The sequence below is a fragment of the Notamacropus eugenii genome, chromosome 4, assembly GCF_028372415.1.
Source record: "Notamacropus eugenii isolate mMacEug1 chromosome 4, mMacEug1.pri_v2, whole genome shotgun sequence".
Lineage (NCBI taxonomy): Eukaryota > Metazoa > Chordata > Mammalia > Diprotodontia > Macropodidae > Notamacropus > Notamacropus eugenii.
Window position 1 is genome coordinate 147,464,524 of NC_092875.1, and position 24,363 is coordinate 147,488,886.

General features: G+C 39.0%; 1 protein-coding gene across 2 annotated transcripts in view; it reads right to left on the reverse strand.

Moving 5' to 3' along the window:
• Nucleotides 1–24,363, reverse strand: part of BAALC (BAALC binder of MAP3K1 and KLF4) — a 95,461-nt gene that overhangs the window by 9,573 nt on the left and 61,525 nt on the right. The window lies entirely within an intron of this gene.

Here is a 24,363-nt window from a genome sequence, read left to right on the forward strand (position 1 = left end):
AGCACAACTTGGAAATTATCATGCACAAAAATTGTGTAAAGACAGAATAATGAACACTTGGAACTTTAGTCTTAAATATGCAACTGATGATTTTATTCTGGGAGGTCTGTAAGATGGAGATGCCCTGGGATTTACACTCCAAAATATACTTCTGGCTTTACAGGAGTTGGGGGAGGTGGTTTCCTAGTCTAGTTCCATTTATTCAGTATCAGTAACTGATTCCATGTGGAATACTATGCACTGAGGGGGATAAAAAGAAATTGGAGTAAGCTCCTTGAAGGCAAGGACTGTTGCTTGTTTTGTTTTGATTTGTTTTCTTTGCATCCTAGCACGGTGACAAGAACATTAGTTGATGTTTGTTCTGTTAGAAGAAATCTAATTTTAGATGCCTTTGATCTTTCAATCTAGGTTTTTTTTCTGAAGACAAGGCTAATGTGTATGAATCTCACACACACACACACACACACACTCACACACACACACACGCTCCTAGGATGTGGATCCTAAAATCATGGGTTGAGCTGCTAAGTTTCTTCTCTCCATTGCCAACCCTCCCCACTCCCACCCCCCCCACCCCCACCCCCACCCCCACCTCCACCCCTACACACTCAGAGGGAGTTCCAAGTCATTTTCATGTATCTTTACAGCAAAATGCCTTTTCTGAAAAGAAGTTCTCAAATGCAAGTGTTGAGTCCTTTCAGTTGTGTCCAACTCTTAGTGACCCCATTTGGGGTTTCCTTGACGATATTCTAGAGTGGTTTATCATTTTTACAGATGAGGAAACAGATAAACAGAGTTAAGTGACTTGTCCAGGGTCACATAGCTAGTAAGCATCTGAGACTTGATTTGAACTTATGAAGATGAGTCTTCCTACATCCTAGCTCTATCCCCTGTACCACCTAGCTATCCTCAAATTCTCGTATCTCTATGTTAATCGAAGTATACTAACTGTTAATAAGACCAACATTTTGTTCCTTAGTGAGGCTTATTCTTTTGTTTCTTCCTTCTCTTTCTGTTAGCCTCTTCGGAAACCATAGCTGGGTACAATGGGCAGAATACTGAATAAATTGTTTGGTTCATACTTTCAGCTCCATCAGTTATAGCTGGTTGAGATTAATGTGAGCTGAGTGCTGCAAAATTTGATTTAGTATGATTACAAAATGATACCAAGCTGCATTTAAGGTGGGTCAAAATTCTATTAATGTGATGTTTTTTGATCAGGGTTTTAATCTGAATTTGCCTCTCATGAAAGGTGAATATAATGTACTGCAGCATACCACATTACTAACAGTTGCATTGATTTTTAAGAACCTTTAACAAAATGGCCAAAAGAAAAAATACTTGATGTGGAAGCATGGAAGAAGAAAAAGATGAAGATGAGGGAAAAGAGGGAGAAGGAGAAGGAGGAGGAGGAGAACAAGAGGTTTTTCAGAATACTAGAACAAAAATTTAGTGTATGGTATAAATGTGGTCATAGTAACTCAAAAGAACAAGTTATCTGAAGGCTGAATCCATGACCCATAATATTGTAAGATACACAGGAGAAATAAGAGAAAAAGGCAAAAGTGTATCAGCTTTTTGTGATTTACAAACAATTACAAGCAATAGAAGTGTTACAATGGTAGAGATGGAGTGTCTTTTAGCTATAAGGATTAAAGATTGTAATGAAAACCACATTCCCCTTAGCAGAGCTGCCATTAGACAGAAGCTTCAAATCTATTTAGGACAGTGAAAGGAACTGGAAATGAAATGGATGGTGAAGAAACTTGCACTGCAAATGCTGGTTGACTCCAATACTTTAAAAATTGAGTTCAATATCATAATGTTAAAATTACCACAGAACTAACCAGTGCAGATGAGGATGTGGCAGCTAAACATTCTGATGTTTTGAAGAAAATAATCGAATAAGAAGATAAATGCATTGATCAATAAATTTTAAACATAGATAAAATAGACTATTCTGGAAAGAGATGCTTTCCAGAATTTATATTTCTAAGAAATAAATAAAAAAAACTCATCCTGAATTGAAAGTATCTAGGGATTGGCTAACACTTTTATTGGGAGATAATACAAAAGGGGTTTTTTAATTAAAACCAATATTTGTTTATTGGTCCCAAAATTCTTGAGCTCTGAATGGCTCTGAAACCATTGATCTCTTTCATTTCTTTGGCAATCAAGTGAGAAAGCTTGAGTGTCTAAAGTTGTTTTTGAAGACTAATTTTCAAGTTATTCAGCCCAGATGTTGAAAAATATTGCAACAAAAATATTATCACATTTAAAGCATTAGTGATTTTAGATAGAGCCTTATATCATCCAATGGTACTTGGCTTATAGTGTAAGAACATGAGCAAGCGAATTCACTGAGATGAGGATAAAAGCTTTTCATCTATTAGCATATGTATAGAGATTTAGAAAAAGGAAAGGGGTTTTCACCATATCAAAAAGTGTAGGCTTATCTTTAGGTATGTATTTTGTAGTTTTTAAAAATTTTGCTTTCTATAACTACTCTCTCACTTTGTAAGAAAATTGATTCAGAAATACATTTTTCTTATATCCTCTGCTGTTATGTTAATAAACAACTTATTTTAAAGTTTTTTCTTTGCATACTTCTATTGGGCTGGAACCAATTACCATATTTAACATATAATTATAGCTTCATGTAGTTAAAATTTGAATAATGAAATGAATACATAATGAAAATTTGAATGATTTGTCATTTGAATAATAATCCCACTTCATGGAATTCATTATTTGCACTGATCGGGATCTAGCTGTACTGTCTCTGTGCCCTTGGGGAAATCATTTAACCTTTCTGGCTTCAGTATGCTCATTTGTTAAATTAGGTCGTTGAAATTAGATGACTGACTCTTTTTTTATTTAAAGTTTACTTTCAATTAGTAACCATTAAGTTTTCTTCCTTCCCACTTCCTCAAACTCATTGAAGAGAAAGAAAAAGAAAAAAGAATCCCTGTTTCTCATAAGCACAAATATGTAAAACAAATTTTCACATTGTTCATGTCCAAAAATGCATTTCTTACTCTGTATCCATTATGTCCTATCATGAGGCAGGCTGCATTCTTCTTTACCAACCTCTAGAATCATAGTCACAATCATCTAGTTAATCAGGGTTCTTAAATATTCCAGATTTTTCATTTTTTATAATACTGATTTAAACATGGTATACACACTGTTCTCTGGTTCTGCTCAGTTCACTCTGCGTCAGTTGTTGCAAGTGTCCCATGCCACTTTGAAACCGTCTGCTTCTTCATATCGCATGGCACAATAGCACATTCAGAATACAACAGTTTGTTCAGACATTCCTCAATTAGCAGACATGCCTTGAGTTTCCAGTTTTTGTCACCACAAAAAGAGCTGCTATAAATATTGTATACATATAATTGTACATAGAGCTAGAAAAATAATGACAAAATATATGTGGAGACATAAAAGGTCTTTCGAATATACAGCAATAGTATAGCTGGGTCAAAGAGCAGGCAATGTTTAGTAGCTTTTTGTGCATGGTCCTAAATTGCTTTCTAGAATGGTTGTACCTACTCACAAACCCAAATCAATGGACCTGTTTTCCGGCATACCCTCCAGCATACGTCATTTTCTCTTTTTTTCTTCATCTTTGCCAGCCTGATATATGAGGTAGAACCTCAGAATTGCTTTAAATTGTATTTCTCTATTTGTTAATAATATGAATCATTTTTCACATAAGAATGGTTAGTTTGTATTTGTTACTTGGAAAATGACCTTTTAATATCTTTGGATTTTATATCTGTTGGAGAATGGCTCTTATAGAATTTGAACAGGATTCCCCACACACACACCATAATTGTTTCCCTTCGAATCTTAGCTGTATTGGATGTGTTTGTGCAAAACTTTTTAAAATTTGATGCACTCAAAATTATTCATTTTATCTTTTGCAATTCTTTCTATCTCTTGTCTGATCATGAACTCCCCTCACACACACACACACACACACACACACACACACACACATCTGATAGGTAATTTCTTTCTTGTTTCTCTAATTTGTGATCTGTTATATCCTTTTGGAACTTCTCTTGGTATGAGTTGTGAGGGGTTGGTCTAAACCTATTTTCCATACCGATATGCAAAATTCCGAGCAGCAGTAACATAGGGTGAGGAGTCAAAAAGTGACTCCTTAACCTATTAGCTGAGGTCTTTTGTGTTTATTGAAAATTGAATTCCTAGGTTTCTTTGCTTCTTTATTTGTCCCCAATTTGTTCTATTGCTCTAGCTCTATTTTTAGCCAGTACTATACTGTTGTGAGAATGACTGTTTTGTAGTATGGTTTGAAATCTGGTACTTTGAAACCCCCTTCATTCTTACTCCTTTTTCATTATTTCCCTTGTGACTGTTGACCTTTTATGTCTCCAGATATATTTTGTTATTATTTTTCTAGCTCTATAAAGTAATCATAGTTAGATTAAATAATTAGATTAGCATGGCATTAAATAAATGATTTTAGCTATAAATGTCATTTTATTATAGTTCTGCCTATCCACAAGCAATTAATATTTCTCCAATCATTTAAGTAAGTTTTTATTTCTTCAAAGAATGTTTTATAGCTGTATTTATATAGTTCTTATGTATATCTTTGGAGGTAGTCTAACAAGCATTCTATATATTCTGTAGTTATTTTAAATGGAATTTCTCTTTCTATCTCTCCAGCTGGGTTTCTTGGCATTATATGAAAATGCCAGTGATTTGTGGGGATTTAATTTATATCCTGCAACTTTTCTGCAGTTATTCCTTGCTAAGGTCCTTTCCAACTGGAGAGCTATGATTGTGTGACTGAATTCCTTTCATTTTGTCTCTCTCCCTCCCCTTTTTGCTTTCACCCTTTCTTCACTCCCATTCTAAGTTTACTTGCTACTCTTTAGCAAATGCAGCTATGCAACTTTTCTCTCTACTTTCTCAGGGACTCTCTTGTCTCAACTTGCCCATCTCTTCTCATCGATAGTTTCTTCTGTGACTATGAAGCTCAGTTTATGAAAGCCCACTTAAATCATCAACATTCTTCCTATCAATTAGCACTCTTGTCATCTAGCAGTGAGCAGGAATAGGATATAGGGAGGAAAGGTTTGATAAGGTAAGAGACGGAGAAAAAACAGGCACACGGGGATCTTGCCCATGACCTTTAATATAGTGTATAAATATATGATTCATATCCTCAAATAAGAATATTGTAGTATGGGATTTGAGTTCTTGCTATATGGAGGTAAATAGAATCTGGGTGGCCTGGTGATGTCAGGGGTGAACAGAATCATGGACTTCTAAAGGACTCTTTGGATAATAGTTGGACTGGATTATTCTATGATTCTAAAGAAAAATAGCTTAGCTAGGAAAAAGAGAAAACAGTCACCAGCTAAGGAAGCAGCATGACGCAATGGTGAAAAGCCCAGATTTGGAATCAGAGGACTTGGTTCCAAATCCTTACTCTTCCACTAACTCTGCTTTCTTTATGGCCTTGAGGGAGTAATTTAATCTTTCTAGACCCCACTTTCCTTATCTGTAAAATGAAGGAGTTAATCTTAAGTCCTTTCTACCTTTAAATCTATGATACTAAGATTGTCTTGGAGGTTTAAACCTATAGTTCTGGGGGGCTAGAGAATAGTCTGGGTTCAGGAGGGAAAAAGAGAATGAAGAGAAGGCGTGATTCTAAGGGCCTCAGATGGGAGGACACCAGTTGAGTGATTGACAAAGATGGCTACTATTGATCCCAGAACAGAAGTCTGAAAGATGTACCTGAGGAAATGACCAGAGCCTCAAAAACAGGTGAATGGCATTAGCTCAAACTGCAACTAGAAGATGGCAAAAGGATTCAAAAGAACAATGACAGGACTGAGCAGAGTAGATCCATCTTGAATGGATTGTTTACTGCTTTTAACCTGCTCAATCTGAGTCTTAAATAAGACTGTATTTGTCTTTCAATCAGTCAATCAACAAGCATTTCAAAGTGCCAGGCATTGTGTTAATGTGTCAGGGATACAAAGAAAGGTTAAAACCAGCTGAAATTTATTTCAACTGTCTACAATTTATTTGCTGAAATCCCTTGACAATTCACTACTTGAAATGTGTATTGTATAAGCGATACTGCCTCTAGAGAAGGATTATAGCATCACAAAGGCAGCCAGCTGGTGCAGTTGAAAGAATGCTGGATCTGAAGTCAGAAAAACCTGAGTTCAAATGTTGCCTCAGACACTTACTAGCTGTGTGGCTCTGGATAAGTTACTTAAGCTTTTCTGTGCCTCGGTTTCCTCATATGTAAGATGAAGATAATAATATCACCTACCTCCTGGGGCTGTTTTGGGGATCAAATGAAATGACATTTGTAAAGGACTTTGTCTACCTCAAAATGCTATATAAATGCTAGCAATCATTACCTTCTAGAGCTGCAAGGGACCCTGAAGTTTTCCTATTTTGGTTATTGTCTATAATGTTCCTAGGAGTTTCTCTTTTTGGATCTCTTTCAGGAGGTGATCGGTGGATCCTTTCAATATTTATTTTGCCCTCTGTTTCTAGAATCTCAGGGCAGTTTTCCTTGATAATTTCATGAAAGATGATGTCTAGGCTCTTTTTTTTGATCATGGCTTTCAGGTACTCCCATAACTTTTACACTGTCTCTCCTGGATCTATTCTCCAGGACAGTTGTTTTTCCAATGAGATATTTCACATTATCTTCTGTTTTTTCATTCTTTTGGTTTTGTTTTGTGATTTCTTGGTTTCTCATAAAGTCATTGGCCTCCATCTGTTCCATTCTAATTTTCAAAGAACTGTTTTCTTCAGCGAGCTTTTGAACTTTTCTATTTGGCTAATTCTGCTGTTTAAAGCATTCTTCCCCTCATTGGCTTTTTGGACCTCTTTTGCCAATTGAGTTAGCCTATTTGTAAAGGTGTTATTTTCTTCAGCATTTTTTGGGGGGTTTCCTTTAACAAGTTGTTGACCTGCTTTTCATGATTTTTTTGCATCTCTCTCATTTCTCTTTCCAATTTTTCCTCCACCTCTCTTACTTGATTTTCAAAATCCTTTTTGAGCTCTTCCATGGCCTGAGACTGTTGAATATTTATTTTGGATGTTTGGGATACTGAAGCCTTGACTTTTATGTCTTTCCCTGATGGTAAGCATTGTTCTTCCTCATCCAAAAGGATAGGAGACGATATCTGTTCACCAAGAAAGTAACCTTCTATAGTCTTATTTTTTTCCCTTTTTTGGGCGTTTTCCCAACCAGTTACTTGACTTTTGGATCCTTTGTCAAGAGTAGGGTATACTCGGGATCTGTAAGATCTCAGTTCCTCCAAGGTGGCATGATCAAGCATGTACACTGGTCTGGGAGCAAGCAGAGATTTTTGTGTCCAGAATCTTAGTAGAGTTTCTTACTCACAACCACCTCGCCTCTAGTTCCACCAAGCCAGCACTAGGGGCTGAGATTCAGATAAGCTGCAGGGGCAGGGCCACCATTCAGTGTGAGATAAAGATCAGCTGCTGCAGGGCCTCTACACAAGGCTGAGGTAAGAATCAGCTGCTCAGTACCCTCAGGGGCTTTACGATCCAACAATGGATGTGGGCTGCTGTAGGGGCTGCTGTGGGAACTGCTGCTGCCTTCCGGATGTGGCCTCTGCCTGAGGCCAGAGGTATGGAAAAGCCCTTCTCCCTTCCTGGTCAGCTGAAAAAACCCTGTCACTGACCTTTCGCGCCTGTGGGTTGAGGGATCTGTGAACTGCTGCTACTAGGACTGGGGATTCCACCCCCAATGTCTGCTCGTGTCCTCCTCCCAGAGCCTTACTGCAAGGCCAATGCTGGGCTGGGCTCTGCTCCACGTCCGGTGCGACAGACGTTTCCCATCGGCCTTTCAGGTCACCCTGGGCTGGAAATCTCCTCCACTCTGTTGTTCTCCACTTCTGCTGCTCCAAAATTTGTTGAGAGTCTTTCTTTACAGGTATTTTATGGGCTGTGTGGGAAGAGCTAGTATATGTACATCTTTCTACTCCACCACCTTGGCTCCACCCTCCTAATTTGGTGATTGCTATGGTTGTTCAGTCATTTCAGTATCCCACTGGGGGTTTCTTGGCAGAGATACTGGAGTGGTTTGCCATTTCCTTCTCCAGCTCATTTGACAGATGAGAAACTGAAGCAAACAGGGTTAAGTGGCTTGTCCAGGGAGACACAGGTAGTAAGTGTGAGGCCAGATTTAACCTCAGGAAGATTAGTCTTCCTGATTCTAGGCCCAGTTGTCTATGCCTGGCACTCCCTAACTTCTTTATTTTGCTGAGGCACAAGAAAGTTAAGTGACTTGCACAAGTTCACAGGTAACAGGTATCACAGGGGAGAGTCAGACCTCTGTCATCTGATTTCCCTAGCTAGTACATTTCCCTGAATCCCAGCATCTCAGTATCTCAGAGTTGTAAAGAATCATAGAGTTCATGTAATCCAAACCCTCCCTAAGGAGTAATAGAATAGAATCCTTGACAATATCCACTCAATAGAATCCCTGACAAATGACCATTAAGCTTCTGCTTAAAAACATCTACACCCTCCTAAAGCTTCCAGTTTTGGATGGCTATAATCTAAGAAGTTTTGTCCTTACATCAAGCCAAAATTTGCCTTTTGACAACTTCCACCCACTTTTCCTAATTCTGCCCTGTGGGGCCAAGCAGAACAAGTTTCTCTCTTCCACATGACTCTCTTCAAATATATGAAGAAAGGAACTTGGGCAAGCATATGTACCATAGGGAGAAGTGGGGAAGTGGAGAGTGGGAGAAATGCCAATGGGTACAGCAAGACACAGAATGAAAAGTTCAGAGAATCACCTTTATCTGCTTCATTATTCTGCTGAGAGCCTCATAAAGAGAAAGAAAGTTGTGTGTCACTTAGTGATCCTTCCCCCTTTCAGAGTTTAGAAAAGGCAGGTGTTGACAGAGGAGCTGCTCTTTGTACCAAAGTGACCTCATCTAGCACTATTGCAGATTCCTGTGACAGCCCTGGAATCACCGAAATAACATCCTTACAGGTACCCACTACACCCTTCACTCTCAGTCCTTCTAAATCTATCCCTTAAACCACTGTCTGCTTTATCTTCTTCATAGTATAGACCTGGCCATATCATTCCACTGCTCCAAATTCTTCAGTAACTTTCTATTTTAGGGTTGAGAATGCTGATAGAAAGCAAATAGCAATACAAGACAGGTGTAACACTCAAGCCCCTGCACACAAATATTATTGCTGGAATTTTTTATTTGGCATGGTAGTACAAGATCCAGCCTTAGGATGTGGTTGGGACGGAGGTTGGCCAGGAGTTGGTTTGAGCAATTATATGGAAGTGGAGCTTTAATTTCTCTTACATTGTTTGACACATATTTGATATACCTATCATATGAATTATTTTACAATTTGGTTATCTGCATGTGGGCTGTACTCACTTAATAGACTACAATCTTCATAAAGGCAGAGGCTTCTATCAAAATGTTGTGTCTCTCCCAGTACTCAAACAGTGCTCTGTATATTATCAGCTCTTAATAGATAGTTAGAGAAGTAGATGAGTGGATGGATGAATGGATAAATGGATGAATGGATGGGTGGATGGATGGATGGATGGATGGATGGATGGATGGATGGATGGATAGATAGTACACTTACTATATGCTAAGCACTGTGTAAGGCACTGGGAATACAAATATAAGCAAAAAACCCAAAACACCCTGCCCTCAAGAACTTACCTTCTAATGTGTGAAGACAACACATATAAGGAGTTGAGGAGTAAGAGACAGGAGGAAGAGGAAGCAAGTAATCTTGAGCTAATCTAGGTTTGAAATGAGTATCACTGGTGTGGGCACTATTTAATCCATAAAATGTTTGTTAAATTGAATCAAATTAGAGTTAGATCCAGATTAGTTTGGAATCAGATCCAAAAGACCAGAATCCATGCCCTTCCAAATGGGTAACTATGTCACTGTAGGCAATTGTCTCTGAGTCACATTTTCCTCATATACATGTTACATGAGTATGATAACTCTTGCGTTCCCTACCTCATCCAGTGGGAAGAAAATACTTTGTAAACTATAAGCTAAGAGGTAAATGTGTTATTGCTATCATGCGCTGAAGCTACATCAGGCAACTAGGTGGTGCAGTAGATAGAGAGTCAGGCTTGGAATCAATGAAGACTCATCTTCCTGAGCTCAAATCCAGCCTCAGATATGTATTAGCTGTGTGACCCTGGATAAATCACTTAATGTTGTTTGCCTCAGTTTCCTCATCTGTAAAATAAACGAAAGAAGGAGATGACAAGCCACTCCATTATCTTTGCCAAGAAAACCCCAAATGGGTCATGAAAAGTTGGAGACAACTGAAAACAGCCGAACAACAATGAGGCTATGTCACTTTCTTTGGGATATGGAATCCTAGGAAATAAGTTGACTGGTTGAGGCTTTCACATGCATGATTGGCTTGATGTAAAGCTGGGAAACAGAAAGTGTTTAGCTTTGATGTTCTGGGATGCAGTGTCAGCAATAGAGTTGTCTTTTTTTATCCCCAGAAACTATCTAATCCAATCCCTTCATTTTACAGATGAAGGAATGGAAGCTCATGGAGGTTAAATGACTTAGCCAAAGTCTCACACAGATAGTGTCAAAGGCAGGATTTTAACCCAGATTCTCTGACTCCAGAGGCTGTGGAACTCTTTCCACTATATAAAGCTACCTCCTGAATAGTGGCTTGTTCAGCAAGAAAGATATTGCTTTGTGTTCTGAATTCACATAAATCATTCCCTCACTTCATTGTTATCCATTTGGGGTAAGTTATTTTTGTTTCTTGGTTTTTCTTGTAATGGTAGCTCTGGGAGAAAACGAACTAAAACATATACAGCACAGTCTGGTCTATTGGCATGGTATGCCTGACAAAGGCTTTCCTGTTGGCCTTATGGGGAAGATGGAGAGATATGGGATAGATGACAGTAGAGTTAGACATATTTAGGACTGGTAGAATGACTGTACCCAAAGTATGGTGAATGATGAGTTAATATCAACCTGATGCAATGTTTGGGGCAGTGGAATCATTCAGGGATTTTATTCTGGCCCAAGAACATTGAACTGAATCTAGTAAGATGGAGTTTCATGGGGATAAAGTCTTGCACCTTGGTTCAAAAACATTGACATCATACACATGGATGAAGGTGACACAGTCAGACGGTAGTTTGTATGAAAAAGATTTGGAGGGTTTTGGAAGACAGTAAGGTCAATGCAAGTCAATATTTTCATATGGCAGCCAAAAGAGCTATTGTGAGCTTGGGCTACATTTTTTTGTTGTTGTTTAGCCATTTTTCAGTCACATCTGACCCTCCATGACCCCATTTGGGGTTTTCTTGGCAAACACGCTGGGAGTGGTTTGCTATTTCCTTCTGCAGATGAAGAAACTGAGGCAAATAGGATGAAATGATTTTCCCAAGGCCACTATAATAATAATAAGCTAATAAGCATCTGAGGCCAGATTGAACTCAGGAAGTCCTCCTGACTCCAGGCCTGGTACTGTACCATCTAGCTGCCCAATGCAGCCACCTGGGCTGCATTAAGAGACATAGATTCCAGAATCAAGGAGGTAAAAGTCCACTATATTCTGCCATGATCAGTTCACATCTAGGCACCACAGTTTAGGAAGGATATTGATAAGCTGAAGAATGTCCAAAGGATGGCAAACAGTGATGGTCAGTTTAAGGCAAAGGAATGTTTAACCTGGAGGTTAGAGGGTGTGGAGTGTGCGACAAGAGGTCTTTTTTTAAGTATTTAAAGAGTGTTGTCTAGTGGAGGAAGAAATTAGACTTGTTCTTTTCAGCCTGAGGGGGAAGAACTAGACACAATGCATAGAACTTGTAGCAGTGCATATCCAGAATTCTGGGAAAACCCCTAACAGCTAGAGTTATCCAAAAGTGGATTAGGCTGCCTCAAGGAGGCCATGGGTTCCTCCTTATTGGAAGTCTTCAAACAAAATTGTCAATCAGGATTACAATTTCTCAAGTGTTCGTTGTAGTGAGGATTCCTTTTTCAGCATGAATTGGGCTAGCTAGCCAATGAGGGCTGTCAAACTCTCGAATTCTGTGCTTTGGCACAGATGTCTGATAAGTACACACACACACACAGACATGTTTATTCTCCTCAAGAGATTCTTGAATTCTTTCTATTAACACTTTGTTTTCTGTGTGCAAAAGTTCTGGGTGTTTTTTTCACATTATTTCATGTATCATGATGTTCAGAGTTTCTTATTTCTTATGTGTTTCTGGGAAACCTATAATCTTTAAATTGCCTTTACGCATTTTGTTTTGGTGATTTACTTGACTTTTATGGAGATCACGTTTAAATACATGCATACATACACATATTTATACACATACATATGTGTGTGTGTGTGTGTGTGTGTGTATGATGGAGGCATAGGTAGCATTCTTGTGAAATTTGCAAATGACAGGAATTTGGAAGGGATAGCTAACATTTCATATGACAGAATCCGGATCCAAAAAAGAGCTTAACAGGCTAGAATAATGGGGACTGCACAAATAAAGGGTAGATGAGACAATAATTTGTCTGGGAAAATATCCACAGGCGTTAGGGCACTGCAAACTCAAAATAAGTGGTGTGATATGGTAGTCCTATAATGGGGTTTTTCCGTACACACTCAAGTTGTATAAGATGGAAACAGCCATGTGGGAGACAGCAGGGATCTGTTTCTGGGAGCAGACATCTAGTGTTCCCCTACCATCTGAATAGAAACAGTCTCTTTCTATTGGCTGCATATCCAAAACAGACTATGTCTTTTAAAATGGCAGACTGCGTCACTATGGGGCAGGCTTATTCTCACTTTCCAGCAGCATCCAGGCGGTGGAAGATTTGTTTACCCACAGGTTAACTAAGATGGATGGGAGGAAGGGCTACCTCTCACCTCCCTGATTAGACCCTGTGACCACAAAAAAATGGTCTTAGGGTTTTGATCTAGTTTGTTTGCCCTTTTCATTCTAGCAGCATGAGGTGGAGTCCTGAGACCCGGGAACTCAAGCCATGGCAACCTCAGAGGCAAGACTCTGGGCTAGAGACATCAGCCCAGGTTGCTGAGACAACAGCCCAGAGGAGCTTTGGACTTAGAACTTGATGAGACTACAAGAATAGGGTTAAGCTGTGAACTTCTCCCTCTGCTTTCCAGGGACTAAGATAGTGAGTGTAGGAGAGGATTATGCCCCCTACCTGTCTAGGTGATGTTTATATATTACTTCTTATAACATTAAAAGTTAATAATAATTAATATTTTGATGTAGATATTCCTTTATAAAAGCTAATCTGACTGTTAAGCGGTTAAATGGAATGGGGTATAGGACACCCTTAAAATTGAGGGAACACTGTTAAGAGAAAGTAGAGCCAATGGCAGAGAGACTAGATACTTCCAAACCCTCTTTAGGGTACCAGAGAACCCTAGACAGTGGTGAATTATAACATGTGTGGTTCTCAGGCCCAGAGTAGTCAGTATTGTACTGCCTTGTATTTAAATAATGAATGAATGAAAAAAGCACCATTAAGTTTTTAGTGTATACTAAGTACATACTAAACATGGGCACTACAAGAAGAAAAGTAAAATATCCCCTGCTCTCAAGATACTTGCCTGCCTATTGGAGGGAATAAGGCATGAGAAGATATCACCCGAAACTCAGGTCCCTTACCCCTACTTAAGCCATGGACATGTTCAGTCCTGGGAAATAGTGTAACAAAATGGATAAAAGTGGGACTTGGAGTCAGGAAGACCTGAGTTCAAGTTCTGCCCTTTGCAGCTACCAAATAAGAGACTAGGCTCAAGCCACTTAATCCCTTAAATGTCCTAGGCAATACTGTAAAATGATCTACTAACTGTGTGACTATGGGCAAGATATTCAACTCCTCCACGCTTTGGGCAACTCTTTAAGATCATTGGGAGGCTGCATGGTACAATGGAAAGGACCCTAGATTTGGAGCTGAATGGCCTTCATTCCAGCCCGGGGTCTCCTTTACATTTACTGCCTGTTTGATGTTGGGCAAGTCATTTCAATTCTGTGTGACTGTTTCTCATCTTTAAAGTAAGGGGATTGGACTACATAGCATCTAAAGTATTTTTTAGCTTTAAATCTATGATCTTAAATTATAAACAAGTTGTCAATCTATATCAAGGGAAGGAGTTTCCATTTTGGGAGTCCTTTATGCTGATAGCATTACAGGTTTAAAAATGACCAACACTAGTTTATGGTAAATGAAATATTTTCTAAGGTTCTCCAGGTCATTTTAATTCAAAAAGTCTACCAAGTAGCACATCACCCTTTTGCCTGAAATTCCCTTCTCAGGCTCATAGGTATGATACTCACCTTCCTTCCCCTTCAATATTATACTTACTACAAAATTGAAATGCTGACCAACAGTGAAAGATGTAGCTACTCTGATCAAAAAATTCCAAAGGACTCATGATGAAAAATGCTATACACCTGCACAGAGAAAATTAATGAACTCTGAGTGGAGATTGAAGCATGTTATTTTTCACTCTTTCTTTCTCACCTTTTTTTTACAACATGGTAATATAGAAATAGGTTTTACATGACTTCACATGTATAATGGATGTTATATTGCTTGCCTTCTCAATGACTTAAGGAGAAAATGGAAGGAGAAGGAGAATTGGGAACACAACATTTTTTAAAATAAATGTTAAAAATAAATACAAAGGGAAAAGCATGTATATTTGATTTGTTCCTGAATGGCATTTTTATGAACTTTGTTCCTGAAAATAACCTTGTTAGGAAAACCTTGCTGGTTCAATAGGTCCAGCTCTTCAACCTGGGCTAGATCAAGTCAAAGGTCAAATCTTGTGAGGTGGCCTAGTTATCCATAAATAGAGTCTTCAAACTTCAAGCTTCTATGCCAGCCTTGGAACATCTGATAGGATTGCCAGTGGTATCATAGGGAGATTCAGCAAAATGGAAGAGAGCAAGCCAGTGCCTCCTTTCATTTACTTGAGTCTATTTAACTACCATTATCAGGAACAGGGGATAATTTTGACCCCTTTTCTGCTTCCTCTTGTTTGTTGCTTCCTCCATTAGATTACAAGTTCCTTGACAGCAGGAATTATCTTTTTTTATATTTTTAGCCCCAACATTTGACACAGCATCAGCCACATAGTAGCCACTTCATGTTCATTGATCACTAATTGAAAGAGTAATTTTTTGTTAACCTATCTGTATGAAGTTAGATTCTGTGTAACAGGGACTTTTACCTTTCTTTGCATCCCTAACACTTAGCACAGGGACTTAACCCATAGTAGCTAAATACTTATCTATTGACTGACTATTTTTTCTTCTTGGTGACTACTCTTTACAACAAAGATTTTTAATTTGGGGTCCACAAGAGGTTTGTGGAGAGATTTCAGAGGATTCAAAAACTTAGATGGGAAAAAATTACATCTTCATTTCAATATAATTGGTTTCTTTTTTAATCTTCTGTATTTTGTTTTACATTTAATAGTCTGAGAAAGAGTTCATAAGTTTCCCCAGACTGCTGAAAGGGTCCACAATACACAAAAAGGTCAGAAACTCCTGTTTGTAGTATCTGACTTGAAGGACGTGTAGAAAGTCTTCTTCCTCCCTTGTCCTTTTTAATTTAATGCTCTTTTGAGTAGACTGGCAAGATACCTGACATATACATTCTTATAATCCCTTGTTAAGTATTTTCTATCTCTGGCCAGGTATCTGTCAATCATATACTGTAACTAGTGGTCCAGAAATCCAAAGTCTATTCTCACAAATGGCAGTGCACAACACAACCTATTCATGCCTAGTCAAAAGGTATGACTTTCGTCTTTGTCCTTTCACATGTCTGCCACAAAGTGAACACCAACATGTTATAGAGGATTTCCTTTATTTCTCCTGATATCAAAAGAGCACCACTGAAGCACTCCAGCTGTCTCTCTGCCATCCCGTATTTACAAAAGCCCATATTTTCTCCTAGCATATATTTCCTCAATGTTACCTTTTGTACCTGTTCTTCTTTGAAGTTTCTCATTGGTTACATGTTGTAACCTGCTCAAATCTACCATAAATATTTTTTTACTGTCCTCAGAATGACATATATTTTTTAATAATCATGAGTCCAGACCAAAAAGGCTGGAAAGAAACATTATTTTGGTTCATATTTGTATGTATATCCCTTCCCGCTATGGGCTACTTCCCCAACTTGTACTTATACTAGCATTTGGGACCCAGAGGAGGGCTACTAACTCAGGTTCTAAGGGTATCCTGTGGGTACCCACTCCTTTTGGGAGTCCAGAGACCTAGTGATAACTCTGCTACTAACTTCATGACCTTGGGAAAATTACTCGATCTTTCCAGGTCTTAATTTCCTCATCTGTAAAAGTGAGTTTCCTTCCAGCATTAATGATCTATGACTCCTAGGAGAGGAAAGGTTTTGAATAGGAAAGAGGATGGCACTGAAAGCCAAGTCTGTTGAATTCTTGAGCTTTTGACCAGAGGAATGAGCATAAAAAGACCTATATGTCTCAAAATAAACTGCAATATAAAATAAGGGAAAGATTTAGAAGAATGAACTGGGTATAGTGCCTGATATTCCACATGAAAGAGAAAGAAGGTAGCACTGACCATAGCTTTAGTTGCCCAGAGCTGGGAAGTCATATAATAGTAACCAACCTGTCCTAGAAGCACAGAGACTAGACTAAGCACTCATGTAGAGCTCCTCCATTCCCTTCAGGATTCAAGAAATGCTATAGTGAAATAATACGGCTACCTCTGTAGGATCATCAATTTAGAAATACAAGGTATCTCTAAGATCATCCTAGTACAAACCCCTCATTTGATGGATGAAGGAACTGAGGCACAGAGAAATTAAGTGACTTGCCCAAAATGACACAGCTAATAAGTGGATTTTAACCTAGGGCTTATGGCTAAAATCAAAGTTCTTTGCATTCAACCTCCTTCATGTTCATCGAAAATATTTCTTCTTTCTCCATTCTCCCCTCCTTCATTCTCCCCTCATCATTTTCACCACCTTGACCCACAAACACCAGGACCAAGTTACGGCCTGAATTTGATTGTTCCTCATGAAAAGTACAGAATTCCTGAGGTTGAAAGTTGCAGCAGAAAATACACCTCTTAAAAAACACTAGAATTCAATCAGAGTCCATTATCCTTTAAAATGAAGACCCAACTTCATTGATTCAAAACAAACGAGTACTCTTGGAAGAAGTCTTTTTTTTTCTGGACACTAAACAAAGCATAATTTTCTCTGATAAGTGGCACTCAAATTCTTACATGGTGAGATGCTTTATTTCAGTAACCATAAATAATTATAACTGATATGTATATATATGTGTGTATATGTGTATATATATATGTGTGTGTGTATATATGTATATAAAATATCATTTGGACTTCACAACAATTCTATGAGGTAGATACAATAGTGATCCAAAATAGTGATCAGATTATTATCCCTACTTTACAATCAGGGAAATTGAGGCTCAGGGAATTTAGGTGACTGGTCCCTGGTTGCATGATTAGCAAGGGCAGAGGTAGAATGTGAACTTTGTCTCCAGGTCCAATGCTCTTTCCGCTGCACCATTTCAGGTATGGCCAGCAGTAATTTTCCTGGCCTTGAATTTAGTCATGATGTCACATTCCTACCTCTGCAGTCTGAATACCATTCCGTTTCTGGCTGAAAGTACCAGCACTGTGATCTGGGGTGAGGGGTGGTGGTACACTGAGTGCCATAAGTGGTAGATTTCTCAGGGTTGGTGATTCCACTTGCTGATGAAGATGGGGGAGACAGGTCTGAGTTGATAGTCCATCTTCCAACACATGTCTACAGAGAGGGTAGCAAAGCATGGAATCGTAGAATCAAACATGACATCATTCACTGCCAACAGGCCTCAAGCCTTGTGTTCTCCCTCAATTTGTTTGTAAAATAACTGAAGAAAAACAAACAGATTCCTTTCCCAGGGTGTTGGGAAATCCTTGTGGTTAGTAAAGAGTTATGGAGGCATCAGATAAGAGGTGCTATGTAAAAGAAAGTGTTAAGATTATTGTACAAGACTTATTTACTGTGAAGTAAGAAGCCAGAAAAGCAAAGTATCAGATACTCTGCAAGATTCCTTAGCAGGTACTTTGATTAAGCAAACCTTACTAAACAAGTAATCACAATGCTCCTTCTTGGGCCAAAGAAACATGGTTAGGAAGGCAGTTGAAGGTGGAGATGTCACAAGTTAAAATGCAACACACATTTCTAAACCTCTGGTAAACTCTTGACAATGATTATTGTTAGAAATGGTATCACCTAATCTAAAAACTGGAAAGGACTTTAGAGATCATTTAATCTAATCATTTTATTTTACATTAGAGAAAACCAAGATACAGGACACTTAACTGAACTGCCTATGTTGCACAATAAGTCCGAGGCACAGCTGGGACAAGATCTCAGGACTCCTGTAGTGTGGTTTATCTCATACCATGTTGTCTTCCAAAGAGTTCTGCTAACTCAGATTATAAAGATACCCTGTGGATCAGGATGGTATTTTTAATCATGTCCAACTCTTTGGGGTTTTCTTGGCAAAGATACTGATGTGGATTGCCATATCCTTCTCCAGACCATTTTACAGATTATGAATTGAGGTAAACATTCACTCCTTAAAATTTTGGTTCACAAGCTGGCACCAGTGTGCTTTTCCTTAATAGTCAGCCACTAGATATAATTAGCTCTTGGCAAAGTCATTTCTAAGATGGCATAATTTTTAAAAAGTAGTTATAGAATGTTGTCTCCATAAGCCTGGGGTACAGTGTCCCACAAATATACTTAATGTCCATGAGAGGAGTGGGGAGATACAAGCTTACAGTACAGTGGTAGCTTACTACATGTCTGAGGAGCACATATGACCTCCATTACTGTTGGACTTTGAAATACTTCCTCTCTCTTATGGAGTCTTTTCCACAAAGCCATCCATTGCTCATGGCATCTCTTCTGGAAGGACTCAGATGGATTTTAAGGTCTGTTCTCCTCCATAGCTTGACTTTTGATTGCTGGGGCTACCTCTCAGTTGAGTCCAGAGTTGGCCTTCTTTTTCACTGCCAGAGGACCCATTCCTCAATATTGCATCCTCCCTCTAGTGACTAATTTTCTGTCTCTGCAAAGTATAGCTCTGCTTCCTCACCTTGAATTATGCCTTGAATGATACTTCAGGGTTAGCAAGGTGGCGCAGTAGGTAGAGTCAGCAGAACCTGAGTTCAAATGTGTCCTTAGACACTTGATACTTAATAGCTTTGTGATCCTGGGCAAGTCACTTAACCCTGACTGCCTTGCCAAAAAAAAAAAAAATACTTCCCCTACTGCACAGGTTGTCTCTTTTTAAGTAAGCTAGTCAGCTCCTAGATACTAAGGCTAATCTCACTACTGAGGAGAGAAAATCATCTCATCTCCCCAAGAGGTAAAGCTCTGGGTTCTTCCTTGGGTTCTCTCGTTAACTCTCTTGAGCTACAGACTATATCCAAATTTTAGTTACGTAAAGCCCTTCAGGGGTATGGCCAATTTTTGCTTTTTCAGTTATATTGCTCCCCTTTAACTCAATCAGGGAGGTGTTTTTATTAATATATAAATAACATGCATTCATAAGATCACAGGTTTAGAGCTGAAATAGACCTTATAGGCCAGCCAGGTCAACTCCCTTATTTTACAGATGAGAAAATTGAATCCCAGAAGAGTTAAGTCAATTACCCAGGATGACCCAGCTACTAAATGTCAGAGACAGGATCTGAACCTAGGTCTTCGTGACTCCAAGCCTATCATTTTATGTTAGCACCTTGTTAACACATCAAAATCTTAATATCTAGAGTTATATTAAATGAACTAGTGGAGGGGTAGAAACTAAATCTCCTCCATTATGGAAACAAATTGCTTCCCCCAGTAGAATTTAAGCTCTTTGGGGTAGGGGGACAGTTTCAGGTTTATCTTGATCTTCCAGCACCTAGTACAGGACTAAAAATATAATAGGTGCTGAAATAATGCTAATTGATTTTCTTTTAACTGAAAGAAATCATTAAAAAGGAAAGAAAAGGGACCCAAATTTCTATTTCAATAGCTTGGTTTTCTACCCTGTTCACTGACAGTGCAGACTAGCAATATAAGAAAGAAGAAAATAATGATGTGATGTCATACTTCCGGTTCTAGCAGGGGTACATGACTATAAGTACTCAGATAGATGCAGAGTGGCTTTCATTTGACAACAACTGTCCATGTGCATTTATTGTTGCTTTAGATGTGCAGGTAAATCAACCAAGTTCCCAGCCAGCAATCTTTGAAATTCTTCTTCTTGTTCAGTTGTTTCAGGAGAGAGGGGGAGAGAGAGACAGAGAGACAGAGAGACAGAGAGACAGAGACAGAGACAGAGACAGAGAGAGAGAGAGAGAATTGTAGGATTTCAAAGATGAAAAAATCTTCCACTCTAAGAGATCTTCTAGCATATATGCATGTATGTGTGTATACACATGCACACATATGTCTATATGCATATATATTATATATTTGGTTCAGATTGGTGATTTCAATGAAAATATTCATATTAAATATTGATAATATGCAACTTGCAGAAACACGGTAGCATAAAATGAAGTCATATTTGTACAGGTTTGTAAAAATGTAGATTGCATAGCACCCTGGTACACCTTTCATGGAAAAGGCTCTGGATGTCTGGTGTGCTAGCAATTAGGCATTTAGAAGGAGTAAGAAGGACATTAATAAACTGTAGAGAGTCCTGAAGAAGGCAACCAGGATGGGGAGGGGCTTTGAGTTCATGTTACATGACAATCTTAGCCTGGAGAAGAGACTAGAGACAGAGGGAGGACAGGATATGTCAGATGTCTTCAAGTATTTGAAGGGCTGTCATGTGAAGGACAGATTAGATTTGTTCTTTTTGGCCCCAGAGGGCAGAACCAGATTGATAGAAAGAAGTTACAGAGGTCAGTTAAGACTTGATAACAGGAAGAACTTCCTAACAATTTGAGCTACTTTGGAATGGGAAGTGGGGGTCCTCAGGCAGAAGTTAGATATGGATAACCATTTCTTGGAAATGTCCAGTGGGAATTTCTTTCATGTATGGATTGAGCTAGATGGCCTCTGAGGGAGGGTCCCTTCCTATTCTCAAATTATCTGATCCTGGGATTTTGCATTTGTAGCAATCAGAAAAGATGGTTCTCTCTGGACTGAAATGGCCCAAGGGAGTCAGATTGTAATCCTCACTCTGTAATCAGGAGATTGGTCCAAAGCCCAGGGCAACAGAAGGAGGACCTAGAGTCCCACAGTTGGAGGCTGTGGGCATCCTGGAGGCATGGGCAGAGGAAAGGACCTAGAGGCAGATGACAGGGCTCCCAAAGTTAGTTAACAGCTGGCTAACAGGAAACACAGACACAATTTGGGAGAACCACTGTGAGGGGAAGAGAGATTGCAGCAAAGACTTATTTCCTTGATTTCACAGTTCTACCTCTAGATGGATAGCCTTGACCCAAAGAATAGTTAGAATGACTTCAACCCAGGTCCCTATCTTCTAGGAAAATCTTGGTAGATCTTTTAGGTTCCATTAAGAGGGTCAGAACCTCTGTTGAGAGAAGGTATAGAGCATCTCTGGAGGTTTAGAGGAGGAGGCATGGCAAGAACCAATGACCCCATGCAAATTTCTTGGAATTGAAGAAAACATCGTGCTATTTTCCCCACAGTGAACATCACAATGAAAAATCACAAGCCATTTTGCTTGTCCTTGGGCAAGCACTTTTCAGCATTCTCATCTCATATACTAGACAAGCCAAATCACAGACTTAGCCGAAAGAAAGAGAACAGATGCATACTATACTTGCTAATGAATTTAAACAAGTGACTTCTTTCCCAAAAGCAGAGACTTCTAACTATTGAGGAAGCTGTCTGGTCCTCAGACCTCACTCTCTGTCCTGCAAGAGAACCACAGAAAACCAAAACAACAGCTGGGAGACATGTGGCAGACAGACACAAGGGTCATGCCATCTTCACCCCAGCACCTGGTTTCAGTAAGTGATGAAGATAGTTGATCATCTGTCCAAAGTCATCAGGAATTTGCATGGCTATGATTCCATTAGATAGACAGAAAACTGAACAGTCTGTAATGTAAAATATTAACTATTTATTTGGGGAATATACTCTAGGCTCTAAAAGAATAAGAATTAGACTCATCACACTTTGTTTGTCCCTCTGGACTGTTCAGACTTGGACTAGGACATATGGTGAGGGTAATGTAATGGGAATAATGTTCTGTAATAATACTCTGCTGTCACACTGCCACCTACTGAAACTGTGACTCTTCATCCTGCAGAATTAATTACATAGGACAGAAAAATCTCTCCTTGCTGCTGGCATTTTTTCTGTCTTACTGTCTTCACAAAAAAATTTGGCAAGCTGTCAACTGAAATGTGGCAGACCCTCATAGGAAACCATTACACAAAATCAGAAGGGGCCTGCAGGGTGTAAAGAGACAAAACTGACTAGATTCCAAAGATTTCAAGGACAACTCTGGCTACCATAGAACAACATCTAAGATCCACATGCTTTGATCTACAGGGCATCTGGCAAAAAAATGGCACAAATGTTCCCAAAGACAAATTTAATTAAGGAAAAGCATCCTATTTTTGAATCATGGGCATTAGTAGTTAAAAAACAACAACAAAAACAATAACTATGACGAAAGCATCCACCATGTGGTACATAGACTCTCTGCTGACCTCCAGTCTCACAGACATCTTGAACTGGATGTCCAGTAGAGATCTTCAATTCAATATGTCCAAAACAGAATCCATTATCTTTCCCCTAAACCCTTCCCTACATTTTATCTTCCCTATTACTGTAGAGGCAACAAGATCCTCCCAGTCTGCCAGGCTCACAACCAAGAGTCATCTTGGATTTCTTACTGTCCTCCTCCACATCCAATTTGCTGCCACGGCCTGCCAATTTCATCTTTGCAATATTTTTCAAATAAGACCCCTTCTCACCTCTGATGTTGCCCCATTTTAATACAGACCATCATCATCTCACAACTGGAATATTGCTGTAGCCTGCTGGTCTCTCCTGCCTCCAGTCTTTCTCCGCTCCAGTCCATCCTTCATTCAACCACTAAAGTGGTTTTTTTCTAAAGTGCATTTCTGATCATGTCACCTTTGCTACTCAATAAACTCTAATGGCTCTCTATTATTCCCCAAGATCAAACACAAATCCTTTGTTTGATATTCAAGGTCTTTCATACCCTAGCCCCCTCCTACCTTTCCAGCCTCCAACCTTACTTGCTAGCAGATACTTTCTGATCCAGCCACACTAGTCTCCTGGCTATACCATGAACAAGGCATTACATCTCTTAGCTTTTGGTATTTTCTATAGCTATCTCCCATGCCTGGAATACTCTCCCTCCTCCACTCCACCTGCTGACTTCCCTGGCTTCCTTCAAATCCCAACTAAAATCCTATCTTTTACTGGAAGCCTTCCTCAATCCTTCTTAATTCCAATGTATTCCCCATTAATTATTTCCTATTTACTCTCTCTATAGCTCATTTTGTATCTATTTGTTTGTATGTTGTCTCCCCCATTAGATTGTGAGTTCCTTGAGGTCAGGGACTATCTTTTGCCTCTTTCTGTATCCTCAGCACTTAGCACAGTACCTAACACACAATAGGCATTTCATAAACATTTATTGATTGATTATTGACTAATTCTTTGTATCTCTAACACTTAGCTGCAGTGCCTAGCACAGAGTGGGTGCTTTAAAATGTTAACTGACTAAATAACTACTGAAAATTTAGTGTACTCATTCAATAAACCTTTAAATGCCTACTTCATGTGAATCACTATATTAGATACTATGAATAAAAGATGTACTTCTTTTTCATCTACTCACATAGTTTCCTAATTAGCCTTTACTGAGTACTTTTCCTTACTTGCCTCAGATCATATCTGTAAAAACCATGCTCCTTCAAAGCTTTCACCAATGATCCAGGTTCACTCTCCTGTCAGTTTTGCTTGGCAATAACATTCTTATCTTTGTGCTAATTATTCTAAATTGCATAATAATTTATCAGTTGGGCTCTATCTAAGCACATTTAGTGGGAATAGGATTAGGCTGGGCATCAGGATACCTGGGTTCTAGCATTCCTTGTGCTTACTGTGTAGCCTTGGGCAAGTAATGATCAGAAGGATCACATGTCCTCATACTTTTACACTTTTCCTCTTACACTTTTCTCCTCTTCTTTCCAACTCTTTTTCACTGTCTAACTCCTCC